We start from the raw sequence: 19,043 nt of genomic DNA on the forward strand, positions 1-19,043 counted from the left end.
AGACTCTGCTTTAATATTCATTAGCATAAGACTTTCAGAAAGTTACTTCAACTTCCTCCTCTATCAAACCGGGAACTAACACCTGTTCTCCTCCCAGGGTTGCTCTAAGGATTAAGTCAGTTAACACAATAAAGTCTTCTGAAATTTAGGGGGGAAAAAAAGTGTCATGTAAATGCAAAACAGAATTATTCTTTCAAGGCAAGTTTTCCCTAAAACAATAGTTTAAGCAACAGGGAAAGACGGTGACAGTACAGCTGGCCCTGCACACGATCTGCAGCCTACACTGCCCGTTCACGCAGCAGCCCAGCAGCCCTTGTCAATGGGAGTGTGGTTCCATCAGGTCCAAGAACCACTGCCCTAATAAATACTACCTCAATGTGAAGCCATCCACAGACTCTGGCTATTGTGTTTCCCTGGTCTCCCTGTGCTTTGTCCAGATTTAGTTTTTTTTTTTTTTTTTTTTTAAAGAAATTCACGTTCTTTTATTTATTTATTTATGACTGTGTTGAGTCTTCGTTTCTGTGTGAGGGCTTTCTCTAGTTGCGGCAAGTGGGGACCACTCTTCATCACGGTGCGCGGGCCTCTCACCATCGCGGCCTCTCTTGTTGCGGAGCACAGGCTCCAGACGCGCAGGCTCAGTAATTGTGGCTCACGGGCCCAGTTGCTCCGTGGCATGTGGGATCTTCCCAGACCAGGGCTCGAACCCGTGTCCCCTGCATTGGCAGGCAGATTCTCAACCACTGCGCCACCAGGGAAGCCCCAGATTTAGTTTTTAGTTGCAGAGTAAATGTGACGCTCTGAAAGGAATATAAGACACAGAGTCACAAGCCCTGCGTTCAAAACTCAGCTCTGTCGTGCATGCTGGGTGACACTCAGCCAAGTGTCCCCCCCTCCACCTGAACCCCCCGCCCCCCCGTAAAATGGGGCTGCTCACACGACCTGCCCCTTAGAGCTGATGTGAGGATGGGATGAGGTAACCGAGGTCCAGAAAGATTAGTGTGGTGTCTGGCATGCAGAGGACTCTCCAGTGACGCTTGTTGAAAATAATTAAATGTCATTGATTTGTTTGACGAGAGAGAAAGCAGTTTATCACTAGTCTTCTCCTCAAAATGCTTGCTTTCTTCAGAGGTTTTAACTTTTGCCTGACAAACCAAGCTCTTTTGTCTGTTAAGAAGGTTTTTTATCTTCCTATTCTAACAAAATATTTGGAAGCCAAAATAGATACTGCGTATGTGCGTGGGGGACAGACTTTCTTGGTCACTGTTTTAGCCACCCAGACAGTGGTGTTTTAGCTCCCACGTTTCTTCAATGGTAGCAGGGCAAGATTTTACTTTTGCTGTTTCAATCACCGGCATCGATGTTGCAATATCACATAGTAACAGGTTCCCCAATCTGATTACTGGCTTAGCATCTTATTGACCAGCTGGTCCGTTCCACTCCTGTATCAGAGCAGGAAATACCCTGATAGGTTCTTTTCTTCTCCCACAGATACAAGACTCACCTAAGTTACCAAGTCCTTCTTCCCTGGGGCGCCCCTTATACATACCTCCACACTGACAATTCAGGAGCGGGACAGAAGGACCTGTGGGATTGGAATGTGGGGAAGGGGCTGCACTGGGAGGCCTTTGGTGGTCACACTGCCCAGAGGCTGCATCCCACCTGGCACTGATTCAGCATTTGCATGCTCCCACCTGCCCCATTTGGCTAGAACACGTGAGAGCTGGTCCTGTGTCCTTGTGGGTCCAACATCTCCTGCCCTCCCCTCGCCGTGCTCCCCATAGGATTGGACACCCCCAGGATGTAGGCCTGGGTTGGGTTCTCCAGCCCCTGGTGACTCATCTCCCCACTGGAAAAAGTATGAAAATTGTGCTTGTTACGTTAACAGATTCCTGAGAGCTGCCCCCGTTGTCCACTGAGGGAGTTTCCATCCTATAATTGGGAAAACAGAGGTGGTAGGTGTGAGGCAGAGAGCCTGAGCTGGGAGCAAAGCTGACCCAGGGTCCAGTCCAAGCTCTCCTCTCCTGGGCTCCGTGAACTTGAGCTGGTTACTTCATCTTCCCAGCCTCACCTTCCACATCTGTAAAAGGGGGATACAATGCCCATCTTAGAGGGTGGAGTTAGGCCCTTACAGCATCAAGCACAGCACTGAGCACAACAGCGAGTCAGTAACCGGGGGCTTCTTTATATATTTTTCACACTTAAAATTGACTGTTCAGTGTTTTCAGTAAGTCCCCAGACTAGAGCTGGGTCCCAGCACTGAGCTGACTGAAGCACGACTGCAGAGGCCCTAGCAGCGCCGGCCACAGAAGGGGGATTCAGGTGTCTCCACCCCCCTCCTTGGGGGCAGCAATTCCCCCATCGCCCACCCCACATAACGCCCAGACAGTAAATTATTTTAGGTTTTGCAGGCCATGTTGTCTCTGTTACGAGTCTCACCCTGCCAGCACGGCAGGAAGATAGCCACAGATGACACGTAATTGAATGACTGTGGCCGTGTTCCAGTTAAAGTTTATTTGCAAAAATAGGCAGTTTGCCAGCCCCTTCATGACTCTCAAATTTTGGCTCACACCAGAATCGCCTGGGGGGTGTCTTCCAACACACCTTGCTGGGCCTCACCCCCGGTGCTTCTGACTCTGTGGGTCTGGGCTGGGCCTGCATTTGCGTTTCTAACAACTTCTGGGTGACACTCCTGCTGCAGGCCTGGGAACCATTTTGAGAACCACCAAAGCTTTTCCCTCTCCCTTCTTTCTCTGTGCAGCTGAAACACTTTATTCCTACTGCAAAAGAGCATTTATTGTGTTTTACTATGGTTAGTGGTTTGTGTGTGGGTCTCTGGGATCCGTTCTTAATCATCTTCCTACCCCAGTGCCCGACAGTAGCCGCTGCTCATCATGAGCACTGAACTCAAGGGAGGTTACGGCCACGGGAGCCCTGGGTTCAGCTCTGCTCCTTGGTGGACATTTCTCTCTGGAGCTCTGTGCGATCCCCCGTCACGGAGAAGAGGAAAAGGGACTTTGCCCCCATGCCTGTCCAGAAACAGATCAGGAGAGGAGACATTCCCTGCTCAGACTAGACCTTGAACCTGGACTGTTTTCCAAGGAAATGAAATGAGGGTTGGGGGTTTGGTTTGTTTTAATTTTGTTATTTTTTGCTTTGTGATGTATGAGTGTGGGGGGTTGAATCCAGACATCTGACTGATGTGGAAAACCACTATTTCTGAGTTGCAGAGACTAAGAAGGCATTTAAAATGACCTGCAGTCAGGGTTTTTTCCTCAGATCAGGCAGAATCCAGTTTGGTCCTGATAAAAATAAATAATATTTGATGGGCTTCCCTGGTGGCGCAGTGGTTGAGAATCCGCCTGCCAATGCAGGAGACACGGGTTCGAGCCCTGGTCCGGGAAGATCCCACATGCCGCGGAGCAACTAAGCCCATGCGCCACAAATGCTGAGCCTGCGCTCTAGAGCCTGCACACCACAACTACTGAGCCCGTGAGCCACAACTAAGGAAGCCCATGCGCCTAGAGCCCGTGCTCCGCAACAAGAGAATCCACTGCAATGAGAAGCCCGAGCACCACAACAAAGAGTAGCCCCCGCTCGCCGCAACTAGAGAAAGCCCGCGCGCAGCAACAAAGACCCAATGCAGCCAAAAATAAATAAAAATAATAAATTTGTTTTTAAAAATAAAAATAAATAAATAATATTTGAGACCTTCCCTATCTTGAGTGGCATGAGCAACAACTCCTGGGTCCAACTCCCTCTTTTGGAACTTAGTGCCTTACTCGTGGTTTTTATCCTGAGGACGCTGCAAGTAGATAGACCCAGGTGTGGACCCACGTGTGCTTTCCCACCTCTTCTTGCTGGTGGGCACGGAGGAGGCCCCGCAGGAGCTCGCCAGAGACAGGGAGCCACTTAATCCTGGGCTGGTGTAACAATGACTTTCCTCTTCCCAATTCCCAGGCCTCTCCGATGCAAGCTTACATGGGAATTCCTTTTGATCTGTGAAGTTTCAAGACCATCCACACCTAACCTTCCGTGCCTCACTCTCTCCTTTCCAAACTAACAAACAGGGAGAAAGGACTCCTTCCCCTCCCCATCCTGATGTGCTCTGTGAACACTGTCCAAGGTCCAGACATTTGCTGCTCATCTAGACTGTGGTGCAGAAAGCTATGAGCTACGAGCCAGTAACCTGGAGCACGTGAAGTTAGCACGGCAAGGGAGCAGGAGTGACCCGAGTGGCTTAGAACTCCTGATATTCCCTGTCCCTGCCACCTCATTACCCCTGCCTGCCAATCAGTTTTGCATCAATAAACTTTATGTTCCGGGCTTTGCCAGATGAATGAAAGGCGAACAGCTAAAGACTGATCTCTGACCTCAGCGCGTAAACAGCCTACAGATTGGACTTGACAGTTAATAAAGGAAAGGCCTAGCAATTCTCTGATGCCTTTTTGCCTTAATTAGATTGAGCATTCATAAGCTTTGGGGAAATCTTCAATTTGAAGAGGAAGACCCCACAAGACAGGAATTCACATCTCTACTCATTCATCCGTTCTATACTCACTGACACTGGTGCCACCCTATTACCTGTGCTCAGCGCTGTGCTAACGGCTCTCGAGCACAGGGGCTGTAAGAATTCCACAAGTCCGCACCATACTCTCCTGGAAGACAGCGTCCAGCTCGGCAGTCAAGCACATGCTTTGCTTCAGACAAATCTAAGCTTGAATCCTGATTCTGCCGGGTGACCTTTGGCAAGTTATTTAACCTGTCTGCCCTCAGTTTCCTCTTGGGGTTAATAATACCAACTGCCAAGGGTTGTCATCAGGACTAAGTGAGACCATCTGTGTGAGGCTTGCAGCACAGAGCCTGGTGCTTAGCAGGCACGCCAGACGTGCAAGTCCCAGCACAGCGCTCGTGGCTCGCTGGGCCGGCTCTCAGGGCCTGAGAGGCTCCTCCCCTTGCCCTGGCCACTGGGGAGCCAGTGATGATACGCGTGGTCTCTGCCTTCAGCAGCCTGAGAGGCCTACTGTTGACAATGCTTTTAGTTTCTTCATCTATAAAATGGGGTAGTGGTGATAATCCTCCTTGGAGGATCAGGGAAGAGCCTAGCACAGAAGCCTGCAAATGCACTTTGCCGAAGGAAACGACTCTGGGAATATTAGATGCCGGTAGCAGCCTCTGGCTTGTCATCGGATGCCACGGCCCCTGCAGGCTGTCTTTAATAATAGATATTTTAAAATTCCTGAACCCGCTTCAAGCTATAGTTGCTCACACACGGAGGTTTATTCAGTGTTAATCACATTAATGTGCTGTTTCATTTCACGCTGTGCAATGCCAGCTTCAACGAGAGCCCAGAGACAGCAGAATTTACGCTCAAAGGGACCTCGTACTGCGTTTACCCAAGCGTCGTCAAGGCATCTCAGCGCCCCAGCAACCTCCGGGCCACCCCCCTGCTCCCCCAGGGGTGTCCTCAAGCCTTAAGCAGTCTTCCTTTCAAGTGTCTCTCTGTATCTCTTGGTTTTTTACCCTCAATTAGAAACCTCTTAGGCAAGTGTCCAATTTTTACTAGCCATCTTTAATCCTTTAACAACCCAAACACGTGCTATTCAGTAAAAGCTCTCCATCAGGTATCATAGGGGACCCTGAGTGAACAGGAGTTTGCAGGGTCCTTTGAGAGCCCCCAGTTCAATCCCCTCATGTTACAGATGGAAAAACTGAGTAGCAGAGGGGTAAGGACTTAAATCTCTCCCCTGTTGGCTCTTCCCCTAAGCTGATGAGTAATCGCCATTCAGATCTTAAACACCAAACAAATTTGCCAGCTTTTCTTTGGCTCTGTGCCTCAATCTGCTTGAAATAACCACTTGCCCTCCTGACTCTTGTCAGCTGAGAGCCTCAGATCCTACTTCCTGAGGGGTTGCCCCCCCGCACTGACCCCAGGGCCTGGCGCAGCACCTCAGTGCGGTGTCCCCTCCAAGCTCGGGGCCACCCGCCGGCCAGCCTTCCTAAGGACTTTACCTGGCACCTCTCACCCCTTTCTTACAACATCAATTTCTCCCTTTGCACGGGAACATTCCTGTCAACATACACGCTTGCTCTCATTTTAAACATTTTTGTGTAAAACCCTCCCTTGACCTCACGATCCCCTCCAGGTACTATACCATTTCTCTCCCTGAAAACTTGGCTGTTTCCACTTCCTCTACAGCCGCCGTTAACTTCTTTTTTTTTAGAGTAAACGGTGTTTATTTTTTGTTGAATTTTTTCAATCAAATGGAATTGCTTAATTTAAAAAAACTTCTCTCTTTTCTCTTTAAATACTACAGACAATTTCATTTTACCTCAGCAGACACCTAGAAGCAAAACACTGGACCCACCAGAGAAAACAGGGCAATAAAAGCATCAGAAATTCAAGTCAACTATGGAAGACCTACTGTTAGCTGGCAGCTCTCAATTCTAAACAGAAGTGTCCCAGAACCTATCGGGTTTGACAAAAGTTTCCTAGAACTTGGGATTTGGGAAAGTTGGACTCCAACTGAATTCTATTCCAAAGAGGGAAATTAAGGTCGATGCATCCAATGAACACCCAAAGAAACATTTAAAAAACGTGTTTGAAAAAAAAAAACGTGTTTGAGGGACTTCCCTGGCGTCCAGTGGTTAAGACTCTGTGATTCCACTGCAGGGTACATGGGTTTGATCCCTGGTCGGGTAACTAAGATCCCACATGCCGTGCGGCCAAAAAAAATAAAATAAAATAAATTTTAACAAGTGTTTGACTAATAGTATGTGAGATTATTAAGTAATAACGTGTCCTCCTAGTTACTTTGTCCTGGAGTATATATAGGTTATTTGTAGCCACCACTGCTACAATATTTTCTGAAAGATGCCAAGCTGTATGCAAGATCTTTTTGCTAAAGTCCAGACTGTCGACACTGATCTCGTCTTTTCTCTGCTTGCCCCTCACGCACACTGCTCAGTTTTAGGATAGCTTGGGGTTTGCTGTTTTCCCTCGAGGCCTCAAGAGTAACATCACACTTGCTATTTCGGTCAAACATCCTGAAGAAGTTGTTGTAGGAGCCCGTCATGATGACACTGTCTGACCCATTCCACACACACTCAAATTTATCAAAAATGCAGTCATTTTTGTAGAGGGAGCACAGCTTGCTGCAGAGGTAGCTGTGAACCAGGTAAGTCTCAGTGGGGCGGTTTTCCATGTTGAGATCCCAAACTTTGATGGTCAGATAGTCTCTGGTCATGATATACCTCCCACTGTGGCTGAACTTCACATCCGAAACCGGAGAGATAATTTCAGAGAATAACGACCTGTTGCTTGGATCTTCCGGCTCTTCAAAAACTGGTCATGGAGGGTCTCCGGGGAGGCAGGGGGTGTGGGGGGCAGCTGTGGCTCACTGTGTGGACAAGGACACTGGTGGCAGAGGTACTGGGGACCAGTCATCTGCGTGAGCTCTCTTGGAGGCCGCCACCCCCGTACCACCCAACAGCCTGCAGGCTACAGTGCTGGGACACCTCAAGCCAAACAACAAACAGGGTGGGAACACAGCCCTGCCAGTTCACTCTTTCTAATTTTTTTCCCTTTTTTTTAATTTTAATTTTTAAAATTTATTTATTTTATTTTTGGCTGCCTTGGGTCTTCGCTGCTGCATGCGGGCTTTCTCTAGCTGCGGCGAGCAGGGGCTACTCTTCGTTGCGGTGAGTGGCTTTTTCATTGCGGTGGCTTCTCTTGTTGAGGAGCACGGGCTCTAGGCGTGCAGGCTCAGTAGTTGTGGCGCACAGGCTTAGTTGCTCCGCGGCATGTTGGATCTTCCCGGAGCGGGGCTCGAACCCGTGTCCCCTGCACTGGCAGGCAGATTCTTAACCACTGCACCACCAGGGCTTCTGCAGTGGAAGTGTAGAGTCTTAACCATCCGACGGCCAGGGAAGTCCCTAGGAAAAATTTAAGCCTACAGGAAAGTTGAAAAAGTGTTAAAACAGCCCCCCACCTAGATTTTCCAGTTAGCATTTTGCCACATATGCTATATCTCTCTCTCTCTAATAGATAACGTGCCTATATATAAATATATATATACCTATATATAACATAAATACTACATATATTATATGTAATATATACAGATATATATGTATAGTTTGTTATTGTTGAACCACTGGAAAAGTTTCAGGCATCTTGCTCCCTCACCCCTAAATACTACAATACTACAACGTGTGTCTCCTAAGAACCAGACCTCTCTCACGTAACTGAAACTGCACAACTCAGATGGGACTCGAACCCACTGTCTTTTAATTGAGATCACACACCTGGTCTCAGGACTTAATGAAGCTCAGATTCTTTACGTCTCAGCGCAGAAGTAATTCAGCAAGAGGCAAAGTGATAGGTAAGAAGTGGATTTATTTAGAGAGATACACATTCCATAGACAGAATGCAGTCTGCCTCAAAAGGCGAGAGTGACCCCAAAACATGGAGTGGTTAGTTTAGCTTTTTTTTTTTTTTTGCAGTGTGGCTTGCGGGATCTTAGTTCCGCGACCCGGTATTGAACCCAGGCCAAGACAGTGAAAGCGTGGAGTCCTAACCACTGGACTGCCAGGGAATTCCCTGGGGTGGTTAGTTTTATGGGCTGGGTAATTACATAGGCTAATTATGCAATTACCCAGCCCATAAAAAGTGGGAGGATTATTCCAACTATTTGGCGGGGGAGGGCAGGGGTTTCCAAGAATTGGGCCACTGCCCACTTTTTGGCCTTTTATGGTTAGCCTCAGAACGATCATGGTGCCCATGAGTGTGCCATTTAGATGCTAATGTATTACAATGAGCGTATAATGAGGCTCAAGGTCTACTGGAAGTGGAATCTTCCACCATCTTGGGCCTAATCAGTTCTAACCAGTTTTTGTGGGATCTTCAACACCTATGTCATTCTTTTAAAGGTTGTGCCCCGCCCTCTTCCCTCCTGTTTCTTTTTTTTGGCCGCGCCACATGACATGTGGAATCTTAGTTCCCCCACCAGGGAATGAAACCCCGCCCCCTGCACTGGAAGTGTGGAGTCTTAACCACTGGATCGCCAGGGAGGCCCCTTCCCCCTGTTTCATAACCACAGACCAATATCACACCCAAGAAATTAAATGCTGATACAATAATCTAATATAAAGTCCATTTTCATATTTCTTCATTTGCCCCCAAAAGGTCCTCCATAGCTACTTTTTAATCCAGCTTTCATTCAGGGAAGAGGCCCACCCCAATTTAACTTTCAGATCCACCACTCCACCCAGAGTGTTCAAAGTCAGGGTGACTTCTTTACCAAATCTAAAAAGCCCTCTCTGACCTTGGCAGGGGGGTAACCCAGGGCAGTCTCCAATGTGAGCTTCTGGGTCAAAACACATTCAGTTTCCTCCCTCCTTCCTTGCTCTGTCCCCTCTACCAGTCCTGTGAATGTTAGGGGACCTCAGGCCTTTGTGCTGGGCCCCTCCTCTCCAGTTCCCAGGTGGTCTCATCTAGGCTGGTGGCTTTAACACCAGCTGCATGCTGATGCCACCCATATTTCCAGCATCCAAGCTCTGACATCCCCCAACTCCAGACTGATGTACCCCGCTGCTTTCTTCTCAGCACCTCCCCTGAGACGGGCCATCAACACCTCAAACTTAACATGCCCAAACTGAGGTCTTAACGTCTTCCCTTCTTTCCCATCTCAATAACAGCATCCCCCTCACCTATCATCTGCCCTGATGCCACCCTTCCTTCACCAGCCCCCCAACCACTGGGTCTTGTCTGGACCCCTGCTCCCTGCATCTTCCCCGCCGCCTCTGACGTCTGGTCCACCCTCAGGGGTCTGCATAGCGCCGGAGCCTCCAAACTGCTCCTTACCATTGCCCCCCACCCCCTCCAGCACATTTTCCAGCATTGCTAATCTTTTAAAATTGTAATTCAGGTCGGACCACTCCCTCTTTTAAACCTCTCCAACAGCTTCTCCTTGTAATGAGAAAACTCCCAACTCAGCAGGGTTTCTGAGGCCCCTGGTGGTCTTAGTCCTGGCTTTGTCCAACCTCCTCCACCATTCTTTCTGGTGACCCTGCCCTGGCTTCCATTTAGTTCCTTAAATGCCCAGGCTTTACCCCCTTGGGTCGTTTGTTTCTACAGGCTCTCGCCTCTGGCTCCTACGCCCTTACCCTGGGTCTCAAGATCGGCCTGCCTGGCGTATAGCGGCCCCGGCTCTGAGCTCACGCTGCCCTCTTCAGGCAACCTCCTGGGGAGGGCTCTGATTGGCTTAGCCGGTGTCACATGAACACCCCTGTCCAATCATCTGTGGCCAAGAACAGGTCACGGGGAAGAAAACATGGCTGCCAGGAGTTGCACTGGTTCCCTTGGGGGTTGGAGGGTTGGGGCAGGGGAGCGGTTTTGGGGGAAGAAGGTGGGCAATGTCTCTAAGTCTCTGCTCAGCCTTCAGTGCTCTCGGCCTCTCAGCAGCGCTTAACCTATTGGGAACTACCCCTTTTATTGTTCCAATAAAATATCTATTTTAGCCAAAAAGGGCAATATATACTTACTGATAAAAGAGTTAAAAAATACAGAAAATAACAAGGGGAAAAAAAAACAGGATTACACCAGCTGAGGACAACCACCGTTAGCCTCCATCGGCTCTGTTGTCGCCTCCCTGGTCAATCTCCAACCATGAACCTTGAATGGATCCTCACCTTCCACCGCTTCTGCTTTTTCATTGTATATCTGGATTCTTTCTCCCATTTTTTTTTTTTCGGTTCTCACTGCGATATCACCCACTGCAATGGCTTCAACCAACCACCACATTTATGCTGGTGATTCCCTAACTGAAATCCTTTCCTACCAATTTCTTGGTTTCAGATTTGTATCTGGCTGCTGGATGGCCCCACAGGATGGCCGTGCGTGGCTCAAACTGGGAGGCTCTCCTTCCATACCCTGAAATCTCTTCCTTCTTCTCTGGATTGAAGCCCTAATTATGGCATTGATGAAGTAAAATTCATATTCTATGGCAAGACGAGAAAAATTTAAACAAAATTTTTCTTTGCCTATTTGCGCCTCCTCTCTCCCCTTTAGTGTGTAGTGCGCATCTGCATTAACCAGACCTTCTTAAGCAATAACCTTCCTTCTTAATCTTGTGAGGGGCCACAATGACCCATGACCCACTACTCACTTTGCATGTGTAGATCTGGATTGTGTCAACTATCAATAATACATCATTTGATGTAGGACCCTTTGTCTCAAAAACTTATATACTGTGCTTTGACCTCTAACTTATGGAACAGTCCTCAGAGTTTTCTGAAAGACTGTCTCCTGGGTTATAATCCTCAGGTTAGCGCCAATAAAATTTTCCATTTCTTTCTCAGAGAACTGTCCCATGTACCATCCTTCCAGAACAGCCATGATCCTGTCCATTTGCTGCTCTTCCCCCATAAATGGGTCTTTGTGAAATTCCATTTCTTTGGCTGGACACCATCATCCCATACCCATTCACTTGGTAAACTCTTCATCTTCCAAGACCCTGCCCAAGGGTTACCTGCTCTGTAACATCCTCCCAAGAAGTCCTGCTCTTCTGTGCTCCAGGAAAATGCCATTTGTGGAAATCATTTCTGTACGAATAAATGTAAAAAGCCTGGATTTTGTTCCTCGATGCCACGGATGCCACCATTCCAAATTCCTGACCCACTGAGACTTTGCTCAAACAGTTAGACTGCCCTACATGCATACAGAAATGCTAAAGACTTTACACAACAATTCTCTCCACAAATGTTTCCCTGAGACAGTGTGGGTTGGGCAGAGGGGGAAGGTAGAGTGAGGGGTTCAGCCACATCTACCTCCATCAACTCTGCCCCTCCTTCTGGGAGGCTGATGCCACCTGAGGGGCCTAGTCACATTGTGACTTTCATGGGCCCTGGGGACTTTTGATTTCATGAGCCCTTTCCTCCATTCATTAAAAATTTTTTTTTTTTATAAATGTACTGGTATAAAAACAAACATAACCTAGGCTGCCTTCATTATCATATATTCATTACCAACTATTCATTTTTTCCTTCTGGTTTTTTTTTAATTTATTAAAATTTTTTTTTTTTTTTTTAATCTTTGGCTGCACCAGGCAGCTTGTGGGCTTGTGGGATCTTAGTTCCCCGACCAGGGATTGAACCTGGGCCCTCGGCAGTAAAAGTGCAAAGTCCTAACCACTGGAAAACCAGGGAATTCCCCTCTTCTGGTTTTAAAATAAATCAAATTAAAACGTTTTCAAGGGCCCCTAAAAGTACTGTGGGCCAAAGTCACTGCACTGTAAAGGAGATTGTGCCCTGTGCCTCATGAAGAAGCTGACTCTGGCTGAGGGCAACAACCTGAAACTCACTGGAAGCTCGAAGGTTTTATCTCCTCTTCACTGTTCTTTGAGACTTTAGAGAAGAAATGTAGATTAGTGCTTCTTGCTACAATCTTATCAAGACTCAGGAACACATGGTTATTCTCTCCAGGCAAAAGTTGCCAAGGGACATACCATCTATATAACTGCTAAATACACAACATATGATAAAGTGTGCCTTACGCAAACTAGCCTTATAAATACATAATAGCCCACAGAGGTTGGCTTTCAGTGCTGTCCCCTCAAGGAGTTAGGATGGAGTTATGGGGGCCGCTAGGGCTGCTGGATTATTATTGTTCATACCTGATCGACAGTTGAGGAAACTGAGAATTAGAGGAATCCGGTAACTGAGCCAAGATGATGCAGAGAACAAATGAATTAGTGACTCCAGGATTTCAATCCTGGTCTGTGCTCTTATGAGTTGCTTTGGACAGACAGACAGAGTTTGAGGTGCCTGAGGGCCTTCTAGGGGAGAGAGACATCAGGAGGTATTTAGATAAACTAGTTCAAGGCTCAAGTGAGATCCTTAGCTCGTGACATAGATTTGGGAATTATCCAAGTGTTGGTGGCATTTAAAGATTCAAAGTGGATCAGCTTGTTCACTCTGTTGCAATCTCTGTACCATGAAATCACCCTGAGTGGGCCCCCTCCCTTGGGGAGCTGAGCAGCTTTGCTCTCTTGTGGGCTCTTACTCCCTACTCTTTCCCAGGTATGCCTGGCTCCTGAGACACATTTACCGGGCAACTTCTGTCCACAGGCCCTGGGCTACCAGCTTGGGCTTCCATCTCCAGCCCCATTATTTCCTGCTGGATTAGATGCCAGAACTTGACTTTCCTCACTTTGATGCCTGATCTCTCTGTGGAACCAGCACCTCTGTGCACTCACCTACACAGTAAGTATTTATTGAGCACCAACTATGTGCAGGACTCCATTGTAGGTACTGAGGATACAACTGTGAACAAAGTAGACAAAGTCTCTTGAACCCAAGGAGCTTATAGTCTAGAGGCAGGAGGCAGACAATAAACAAATAAGAATAGTTCCAGGTGTCAGGAATACGATAAAGCCTCATAATGTGGCGTGAGTGAGGGCACGGGAGGGCTCTGAGGAGTGGCGGTGACACTGGTCAAGGCTGTTGGTGGGAAAGGAGTCTCAGAGGGGGGATGTTGCAGCTGAGCCCTGAATGAGGAGATGGTAGCGGCTATGAGGAGATAGGGTGCGTACAGGGCCCTTCCAGCAGGAGCAGTGAACTGTGGGGGTCCAGGCTCAGCATGTCTGGAAGGCCCTCCTGATGGGGGGAGGGGCTTGGAAAGGCAGAAAGAGCCAAGGCAGGCAGGGGGTCCTGCCCTGGGTGAAAGGCCCAACCCAGGGCCACCAAGGACCAGCTGATGAGATGGGAAGAGAAGACCCCTTTTTCCTGGGGAAGGAGAAAGAGGGAGGAAGAAGCAGCAAGGAAGCAGCAGCAGCAGGATTGAGGCCCTTGTTAAAAAATTGTTAAGAATTTCAAGATGGTGACAGCAGAGCACTGAACCTGGCGAGGGCCCTTCTGAGCACTGAGCATGGGTGCCACTCAACAGGACACGGTCCATGACACTGGCCCCAGCCCAGTGGAGACCCTTGGGAAGATGAGGCACGAATCCAGGTCCTCCTTTCACCCCAGGCTGAGCCTCACCTCGCAGGCAGGGCCACAGGGTAAAGGTGGTGGGTTAAAATTTTCTATTTTGATGAAAATGTTGCAAACTGTACAATGTTGCAAAACCAACATAATTTATGTAGCTGATTTCATGGACTTTTGATTACACTTCTGACAGCTGCAGTGTTCTTCTTTCCCTTGGGAGATTTGGGGCAGATGGGGCCCAGGAATCTCTCCTCCTCACAACAGGGTTAACCTCTGAGCAGGTGTGACATGTTCCCGGGCAGGCACAGTTGGTTGGAGCCAAGAATGTTTAAGCCCCTATATTATGTCAAATATCATTTATAACAAACCACCCCTCCTTAATCTTAGGCTAATTACCTTATGATTAACACTAGTCCTCTGACCTTGGTAAACCATTTATTCTCCCTGAACTTCAGATTTCCTCATCTGTAAAAAGGAGATAATTATACTTCACAGGGGTGCTGTGAGGATTAAACATATGAAAAGCCTTTTTAGAGTATCAAGGTCTAAACAAATGCCAGGTAGTGTTACCACAGATCTCCTCAGTGGTTGCCTCACCCGCGCAGACAGGGGATTCGGGACAGCCTCGGCTTGACAGAAGCCTCTCTTTGTGCCACTGACTCTGAGGCTCTGGTGTATTCTTAGCAATCAACTTCTGATCTTCAGTTTCTCAAGCAGCTTCCTTTCCTGGGGAGATCCCCTTGGCTTGTCAGGTATGCCTCAGATCACAGATCAATAATCCTGGTTTATATAACAGACTCTCGTGAGCTGGGCTGCCTTCATAATTTTAATAGTCCCTAAATGAACCGAGAAGAATCCAGATTCTGGACCTGAGGGTCTGAAGGAGACAAGTAATCATTCTCGCTAATTTCTTAGTGCATTTGGGTAATACTCTTATTAATTAGTTTTTTAAATTAATCGGTAGTTGTGGCATGTGGGGCTCTCTAGTTGTGGCGCACGGGCTGTAGAGCACGCAGGCTTAGTTGCCCCGCGGCATGTGTGATCTTAGTTCCCCAACCAGGGATCGAACCTGAGTCCCCTGCATTGGAAGGTGGAGTTTTAACCACTGGACCACCAGCAAACTCCCAGTAATATGCTTATTAAAAGGTGCTAAAGGCAGATACTTTTATTACAAGAGTGAGCAACGGTCCCCTAAGCTTCTATTTGAGATGCAGTGTTGCCCATGCCGTGGGGTGGAGTCTACCAAGATCCTTAGGCCTTTGCAGTGGCCGTTCCTTCTGCCTTGAAGGCTCTGCCCCCACGCATCCCATGAAAAATGTCACCTCCTCCAGGAGATCTTCTCTGCCCACTCCATCTCAGAGGGCCCTTTCCCCTGCTCCCTGTCACCTCTCTATCCTCCCTACCCTGCTCGATTCTTCCTGGCATATGCCCACCTGACTCATGTTTTATGGGTTTATTGTTGGAATCCCCCCATTTAAGTGTGAGCTCCGGGACAGCTGTGACTCTGCTCTGTTCACTGCGGTGTTTCCAGGCCTGGGGCTCAGAGCTTTTGACCAGCAATGGGATCCAGATAGAACTTGTATTATTCTCTTGTTTTCATTGTATTTCTTTTTAAAAAATACTTTTGTTCAGGACAAATGATACTTATTTTACATTTATCACAGTGATATAGTTTCCTTTAAAAATAAATTTAAGAATGTAAGTAATTTAAAAAGATCAAGTAAATAACGGTGGTGCCCAGATGTCACATAAAGGGTGCTCTGTGGATGCCTTTTGGGGACTCTGCTTGGTCTGTAAACCCATTCTGGCAACTGCTTACTCCTAAATGTGTGTGTGCACACACACACACACACAAACACACTCATATTACAGAGACATCAAGCCTTAGGGTTGATGGTCGCCTCCTACAAGTGGACCAAGGAGCAGGGAAGGTCCTTGGCCAGACTGGGGAGTGCTGGTGAGTACACACTTCCCAGGGCTCCTGAGGCCCCTCTACCTTTCTGCCTGGGCATCCATGAGACCCTCTGTGTCCCCCTACCTTCTGTTTTCTCCCTTAAGCCAGCTTGAGCTGCTGATACTTGCAACCACAGTCCTGTACACTACGGTCTTCTGAAGTTAAATACAAACTGTGTGCCAATGCATGTCTGTTGTCGGGGGTGGGGGCATGGCAGGAAGAAGCTATTTAGTCATTCAGTCCTCATGCATCGTGCACGACTGTGGGCCAGGTGCTTGCTACTCAGCTAAGTGCTGAGAATACAAAGTTCCCCCAAGGAATTCATCATTTCCTGAGCTCCACTGAGTGTCACCCTTAATCACCCAATAAATGTTCAGCAATGGGAAGCAAGGCTGAGCAGGGCGTGGGGGGCTCACTGGCAGCCCCGTATGTGAGGGCTTTCTCCAGTCCTGCTCCTCACCGTGGAAGTGTTTAAAGTGTGGCTCCTTCTAAGGATAGTTTATTTATTTATTTTTTGCTGTGCCATGGGCTTAGTTCCCCAACTAGGGATTGAACCTGGGACCTCAGCAGTGAAAGCGTGGAGTCCTAACCACTGGACCACCAGGGAATTCCTGGATATTTTGTTTTTGTTTTTGTTTTTTTTTACAATGAATCAGTGGTTCTTCTTATTTATGGCTGTGTTGGATCTTCGTTTCTGTGCCAAGGCTTTCTCTAGTTGTGGCAAGTGGGGGCCACTCTTCATTGCGGTGCGCGGGCCTCTCACTATCGCGGCCTCTCCTGTTGCGGAGCACAGGCTCCAGACGCGCAGGCTCAGTAGTTGTGGCTCACGGGCCCAGTTACTCCGCGGCATGTGGGATCCTCCCAGACCAGGGCTCGAACCCATGTCCCCTGCATTGGCAGGCAGATTCTCAACCACTGTGCCACCAGGGAAGCCCTGGATATTTTAAGTTTTAATGGAGAAAGGAAGGTGGGGGATGAATGAATGCATGCAATTTGGGGCTTACCTCAGGGTGAAGATGCCAAGTTTGAGCCCTTGGTCAAGGTTACTGGCTGCTGTGTCTCAGGGCCCCCACTGGAGCATGGAATCTGACTGTGGCTGTTTGTCCTGTAACTTGGTCATGTAGTACATTCCACTGACTACAGTCAAGAGACAACTGATATCCAATCTTGCACCTAGAAATTCACTGGAGTAAAGTGAGGTGGCTGTGACACACCATTTTGGTGTTTTTACTTGCAAAATTCTTCACCAGCACTCCTCCCACCTCTCAACCCAGGCTCCCAAATCAACCTGCATACCGAATTAAGAAGCATATAAAAACGTGCAACGCATCGATGCAGCCCGGCGCTGAAAATAGCAGCTGCAGCCACAAACCAAAAAAAAGGCCTTTGTGAACAGAGTGAAAGAAGCTGCTTGTCCTCAGTTCATCTTTTAAGCCACGGATAGAACCCCCTACTATTACTAAAGTAACGTCTTTAATCAAAGATAGGAATCAATTAGAGGAAAGTAGAATGTCTTAGTACATTAGATTTTCCTTTTCCTACTAAGTTTCCAAGGCCCTAATTTCCTAGTCAGAGCCCAAGAGAGTATGAACTCACATGAAGGCAGGTAGTGGACCCATTGCAAAGCATAGATTTGATGGCATTAGCAGAGGCCAGGTTCAAGATGAAGCACACAAAATCAGGAGATGAATCACTTCTGAGGCGTAAGAACCCATGGTCTCCAGGTGACAGTGTTACACCTTGACCCTGGGCACCACCTTCAGGAACACAGCTTCTCTCTAATAGCTCTGGTGCACCTGTCTCAAATTAAACTGTCCCTCATGTTTCAAACAACGTTGAATTTATCTCCTCAGCCAAATTAACACCACTTAGGAAGATCAGTTTCAGAAACACTTCTCTACTAGACTCGAATCTAAACCACACAACTTCCTGAGCAGTTTCACATGTGGAGCTACCTTTCCAGCCAACACAGCACTTTTCTTGCTTTAAGAGTATTGAGTCAGACAGACGTAGAGAACGTATGGACACCAAGGGGGGAAAGTGGCTGGGGGGGAAAGTGGCTGGGGGGGTGGGGTGGGGGGTAGTGGCATGAATTGGGAGATTGGGATTGACATGTATACACTAATATGTGTAAAACAGATAACTAGTAAGAACCTGCTGTATAAAAAAGTAAATAAAATTCAAAAAAAAAAAAGAGTACCGAGTCAGACTGGAGTCAGACTTACAGTCCAGGCAGCCTGTAATTTTTTGAGTGGCACTAAGGTCATACTTTAATCTACCCTGACCATGTTTAATTGTCCTCTGCACCCCATTAGTGATTCCAAGGCTGAAAAATTATGCAAAGTCCCTTACAGAGTTCAAGTTAGCTTGACAGAGTCAGAGAGCTTGGCAGATGGCAGAGAGGTATAGGGAGCGGGAGAGGGGGAGGCAAAGGCTCAACTTTTATACCTAAGCCCAAAGCACAAGGCAGGTGCTAGGATGATGGAATAAAAATTGTTCCTGTTAAAAAAAAAAAAAAAAAAAAAAATTGTTCCTGTTGCTTTGAAATGCTTCAGCGATGCCAAAGGAAGGTTTTCTTGTTCTGTTTTTGAAAGCTACAAATCATTATTCATCAAATGAAGCCAATGATCAGGTGTACCAAATTAAGTGTCCCCAAACTATAATTTTTCTCGTGAGGAAAGCTGCCTTTACTGGAGTGAGCAGACCAAAAGATAGAAAAGCCTTTTTGTGACTAGTTGAAACTTATAGAAACCCCACCAATTTTTTCATCTCCTGGCACATGGGATATGCTAATTCTTTGGCTTTTGCTGACCCACCTTGTAAAACCTTCTCTAAGTGGTCCTTGTTCATCTTCAGTTTTTCAATTTCACTCTTAATTGAAGCAAACTTCTCAATCACAGCATCTGCCACCATCAGCTTGTAGCGAGCGGTGCTGATGCCAGCACTGAGGCAGACCACCTCCTCCACTGGGAGTCCCGTCACTGCTGCATGGATGGAGACCTTGTTGGAGGTGCCCCCTCAGCTGGCCGGGTGTAGATGACCTCTGAGGTGAAGTCTATCACAGCCTTGCAGACTTCTGCAAGGAAGGTCTTTAGTGGATCATTTA

The 19,043-nt window shown here is 47.6% G+C and overlaps 1 pseudogene across 1 annotated transcript; it reads right to left on the minus strand.

Annotated features, from left to right (window-relative positions):
• Positions 1 to 4,553: 4,553 nt before the first annotated feature.
• On the minus strand, positions 4,554 to 18,850 carry LOC309619367 (serine/threonine-protein phosphatase 2A 55 kDa regulatory subunit B beta isoform pseudogene; annotated as a pseudogene). Its single transcript has 2 exons — positions 18,754 to 18,850; positions 4,554 to 7,342 (listed from the first exon to the last, which is right to left on the minus strand). The product of its transcript is annotated as a serine/threonine-protein phosphatase 2A 55 kDa regulatory subunit B beta isoform pseudogene (transcript).
• Between the last annotated feature and the right edge of the window lie 193 nt (positions 18,851 to 19,043).

This window comes from Balaenoptera borealis (genome assembly GCF_965194805.1).
Source record: "Balaenoptera borealis genome assembly, chromosome: 20".
Classification (NCBI taxonomy): Eukaryota; Metazoa; Chordata; class Mammalia; order Artiodactyla; family Balaenopteridae; genus Balaenoptera; species Balaenoptera borealis.